At 44.7% G+C, this 5,403-nt stretch overlaps 1 pseudogene; it reads right to left on the bottom strand.

Moving 5' to 3' along the window:
- Positions 1–545: 545 nt before the first annotated feature.
- LOC142457213 (tubulin delta chain pseudogene) lies at positions 546–5,075 on the bottom strand (annotated as a pseudogene).
- Between the last annotated feature and the right edge of the window lie 328 nt (positions 5,076–5,403).

Below are 5,403 nucleotides of genomic sequence, written 5' to 3' on the forward strand. Positions count from 1 at the left end.
TTCTTAAATAGTTGCTTAAGTGGGAAAAAAATCTTACTTTAAAAAAAACAAAACTTATTTTTATGACTTTTTACTTTTAAATGTTCGTTGTAGCTTTTGACAACAGCTCCCTCTGCTGGCTCAAAGCGTGCACTTCAAAGATAAATACATTTGTATTTACGTACGCAACTGGAATTTCTTAGCTTAACATTTTGCAGCAGAGGTTTACTTTATATTGAATGAATTTTCTTTTTCAGAAAAGACGGAAGATTTAGGAATATGAGGGCAAGTGGAATATTCTTTTTCCTTGGCTACTCCAGACACGAGTCTCAACAGCTCAGCAAGGGTTTCTAATATTCTTTGTAAAAGAACCAATTTTTCCCCTAAAAATGAAAAGTAAGTAGAAGATGTTTTCATTGAAAACATTATTTTGTAATATAAAGATGTCCCTCCTTTCCTTTGGGTCTAGTGTGCACAACGAAACCAGCATTCCACTGTTACTTTAACAAATAAGACGTTGAAACCCTTACAGAAATGATATTAACAATAATTATTTTAGTCCCAAAACACTCTTGTTCAAGATCAGAGGTTACAGTGACTGGAAATGACCTGCTCTAACAAAGAGAAAGTGTCCAAGAAGTCCTCTTCTTCAATTCCAAATTTTGTGTATTGATGGATGTAGGCTTTTGAAGCAAACACATTCCACGCTTTGCCGACAATCAGATCAAGTGGCTTGACTACGAACTGGCTGTTGCTGACCAATGTGGCAGACTTCTCATACTTGTTGAAGGCTCGTTGAGTTTTCCATACATTAAAAGCATCAACAGGTGCTAACCAGGAAGTATAGAGGGCTGGATCTTTCAATCCCCCCAGATCTGCACTTTGCACATCTTTGCCACGAAGGATGACCAAGTTAGCAATAGAAGTGTTCAAATGAAGCTCCCTGGTGAAAGGTGTTTTGCCAAGAGGAGGCAGTCCTGATACAGGTGGCCGTACTTGCCAGTTGATACCTTCTTCCACGTTTGCATTAGAAATGAGCATCTGTCTCAAATGCTTGAGGAGGCCTGCCCAAGTAAATGTGCTGTATGCCAGTGGGTTCTCAGACATCTGAGGAATGGTCCGCACACCCAGCATCTTGAATTCAGGGTGGGGAACAAGATTCTCCATTAAGTCTCCCAATTTTTTTTCCGGCTGACAGATGTTTATTACCGCCTTGGCACAGTCACTGATGGACGGGGACACACAGACAAGGCGGGCAAGGGCACCCGACCCTCCCCCCCCCCTCAGCCCCCAGGGTGCTTGCACTCAGGCTGAGTGGGGGTGGGGACTCACAGGAGGGACAGCCCTCTGAGGGACCCAATCAACCAAGGAAGTCGTTGGCAGGGTCAGAACACCCACACAGTCAGATGAGGCACAGTTTACAGAGCAGCAAGTTCAAAGCCAACCAGCGCAAAGAGGAGTCCCTCTCTGATCCTGGCTTAGCCACCACAAACATTTGCTGGCCAGGCGCCTCTCCACACAGCGGCAGCAGCGGCTCACCTCGCCTCCAGACTGTCCCTGGCCACCAGGTGTGGCTCAAGAACTGATGCCTCGGCCAGCTGGGGTAGGACAATCTCACAGCAGGTGACCGGGCAGGTCACCTGGGAGACTTGTGTAAGTGGAGAGCTGAACTTGGTCTGCACCCTCACGGACTCCCGGGTGGACACACTGAGTAGCAAGCACCAAGGTGACAGCACAAGAATTCCCTGGGGGCTTTGGGGGTGTGGACATCGCAGCACTAGGGAATATCCCAGGCCAGCTGTCATCTCGGGAACAGGTGAAGTGGGGGAGGGGAAGGGGACCAGCCATCAGGGCTCTTGCTGGACCAGGGGATCTGATATAGGATGAACCACCGCCGTCGGTAGCCATCAGAGGCAGGCAGAGGGAGCTGGAGGTGCCAATTGTCTGAGGGGCCCTGATCTAATCGCTATGACAATTTAATTCTCTACCAGAAGAGGGGCTCTGTAGTGAAGCGTTTGGCTACCAACCAAAAGGGGGCTGGCTGGAGCCCACCCAGCGGCAATCAGCTTCCATAAAGATTTGAGCCAAGAAAACCCTAGGGGGCAACTCTGTCCCAAGGGGCCACTAGGGGTCAGAATCATCTGGACAGCATCTAAGAACAGGAACACGATGGACAGGGGTGTACCTGCATGTTAATTCCTATAAACGAACAGGAAACAGTAAAGCTTGATGAACACCTTCCTGGCCTGTAGAGCACCCAGCATGACATCCTTTCAACAAAACTCTAATTGGGTGACCGAATATCCCTTGTTATCGGATGTATACATAACCTTCTCCCTGGGGAACGGACAACAGAAAAGTGGGTGAAGGGAGACATCAGACAGTGTAAGACATGACAAAATAATAATTTATAAATTATCAAGGGTTCATGGGGGAGGGGGGATGGGCAGGGAGGGGAAAATGAGCTGATGCCAGGGGCTTAGCAAATGTTTTGAGAATGATGAGGGTAATGAACGTACAGATGTGCTTGACACAACTGATATATAGATGGATTATGATAAGAGTTGTATGAACCCCTAATAAAATGATTTTTAAAAAGAAAGGAAGAAAGGTTTGAAATCGCCAGTCACTGCGAGGGAGACAGAGGAAGCCTTCTATGCCCGTAAAGAGTCTTGTCTTACAGGGTCGCGGCGAGTCAGAGTTGACCAGATAGCAGTTACTGAGACTGGGTGCAAGAACAAGCTGGCTGGGAGAAAGTGACAAATCCTGAAAAAAGAATCCCTGCCTGGTCCATGTTGGAAAACATTTCCTTCTATTGAGATAGAAGAGAAGGGGCGGGGGGTGGGGGGTGGGGAGGAATCAGCCTAAAATGAAACACATTGATCTAATTCCACCATGTGAAATTTTAAAATGTGAAGTGTAAAATAAACTTTCTCAAAATATGTACCCCTGGACACATTGTCTGATCAAATACATTTGGAATTTCTGGATTAAAAAAGACTTAATTGATCCATGGGTCCTGCTGCTCCTAGGATGCCTCATTTTAATATGTATGTATATTTTGTTTCATTGTTTTCCTTTTTTTTCTTGCAGAAAAGTATACATATCTTCACCAAGCATCCAGCAGGAAGAAATTACAGAAGACAAAGAGCTTTGCCCATATTCCATATTATTAAAAGGCAGGAATTTAAGGTTTATTGAGTGAAGGGGTCTTGATGCCAGCCTCTGTAACTTCTTCTCAGTACCTGCTGAGCATAACGTAACCCCTCACCTTCTCAAAACCTCTCACAGACACCTTTCCTTTTATTCCCGTTGTAACAAAAATCCTCCTTTATAAAATACAGTTAGCCTAAGGGCGCTTCCTTAGGGTCTCTATGAAACTTTTGTAACTTGCTACATTGCTCAGAAGTAGGCAGGTTGCACGTGGATGGCCAAGTAAAAGGGTCCATAATACTGGGAGTTTTCTCTTAGTTACCAGACTATGAGTGATTAAAATGTAGACCCTGCTACGTAGTTAGTCAATGAAGACTTCCCAAGACTGGCCCAGGGCTCACAGGACCCTCTTGCTCTGTATGTTTTCTCCTGGGCAACAGTTGTTTCACGTGAATGACCTGAAACCCCAGGCAATATAAAGTATCTACATGCGACTCCTCAAAGTGTAAATTCCAAAGCCAAAAGTATGTATGAGGGGTATCCCCAAGAAAAAACCAACAGTACACATCCCATTAACCCCCTCGTCTCCCAACCCCCTCCCTCTGGCTCCTGTGAGCAACTCCTTCTGAATTAGTACAGGCACTGGCCTCACCTGGGAAGGTTCTCACTGGTCACAGTGAATTTTTTCTCTAAAAGCAGTTTCACTTGAACTTCATTTTTTTGTGATGGCCAATTTAAGAGAACAGCATGCAGCTCTGAAATCCCCTCCCCCCCCCCGCTGAGGAAAAATGCCACAGAAACTGTTGTGATGTTGAACACAGCTTACAAGGACAGCGCTATGGGTGTGTGTGTGAAGTGTACAAGTGGTTTTCTCATTTCAAAAAAGATGAAATGTCCATTGATAACAAACCTTGTTTGGAAGGCCTGTCACCTTCCCCAACGGACAAAAATGTAGACTCCTGGTGCATTTGGAGTTCATTCCACCAGGTCAGACTGTTAATTAAGCTTTCTATGGGGGAAAAGATTGTGTAACAGTGCAACAAAAAAAGTCCTGATTTGTGACAGACGGGGGCTGGTTTTGCAACCATGACAATGCACCTGCTCAGGTAGCTATCTCAGTGCACCAGTTTGTGGAAAAAGCCAGCATGCCTCTCTTGCCCCACGGACCTTAATCACCTGACCTTGCTCTGTGTGACTTCTTTTTGTTTCCATGAATGAAGACGAACATGAAAAGCCAGTGACTTGATGAACGTAGACATGAAGAGAAAAACGAGGGAGGTGCTGTTAGCCATCTAAACAGTTGAGTTTGAAAAATGTTTCCAAGAATGGAATTGCAGATTTGACAAATGTATTAAGTGTAAGCTTGTTTTGTTAAAAAATTTAAATACAGAGTTTGAAAATAATTTTTTGTTTTGTTTTTGCATACCCTCTTATATTCTCTCTGTATTCTGATTTCAAGCATAATACCACAAAGACATTCTATTTTGGACTGCTGTGGTTTCCTCACTGGGATACATTTGAAATCAAAACTTTCCTTTCTTCCTTTGACTTGGAGAGGGTAAATTGGCTGCACCCCTGCAGGAGAAAAACCACAACAACAACAACACACCAGCATTTCCGGTTGCATTCCTTTGACTGCTGTAAGACAGAAAAGTTTTTCCTATTATAATACAACTTTTGAATTCCCAGATATCAGGAGTAAACAGAATTAAGAAAATAGAACTACCTTAGGGAAGCTGTGAGATATATATGAATCAGAAACCACAAAATGAAACCTGCTCTGAAGCCATCTGCACCTGCTTCAGTATCTAAATCCTGGGTGGTCCTGTGCACCCCTTGCTGCCCAGCCATCCTCCCTGCAGGGTGGGTTGGTGTCTGGCTCTCAGACTTCCTCTCACTATGTACCTTGCACAGTAACACATGACCATGTCCTCAGCAGTCATGGAGCTCAGCTTCAGGAATAACTGAGTATTTGATGTGTCTGTAGTGATGGAGAGTTGGTTTTTGAAGGGCAGGTTATAATTTGTATTACCATCATAGCATATGAGTCCCACCCACTGAAGTCCCTTCCCAAAAGTGGCAGATGCAGGGCCAGCAGTGACTACTGGTGATGGAGAACCCAGAGACACTGCAGGTGGATTTGTACCCTAGTGCCTGAAGAATAAGTTGCATGTGAGTGATCCTTGCCATTATAAATAGAGAGGGACTGAAGTCAATCTCCCTGGTTTCTTCTGAGGCCACTGTAGAGTAATTATTTTGAATTTATCTGCC

This window comes from Tenrec ecaudatus, chromosome 9 (genome assembly GCF_050624435.1).
Source record: "Tenrec ecaudatus isolate mTenEca1 chromosome 9, mTenEca1.hap1, whole genome shotgun sequence".
In the NCBI taxonomy this organism is placed as follows: domain Eukaryota; kingdom Metazoa; phylum Chordata; class Mammalia; order Afrosoricida; family Tenrecidae; genus Tenrec; species Tenrec ecaudatus.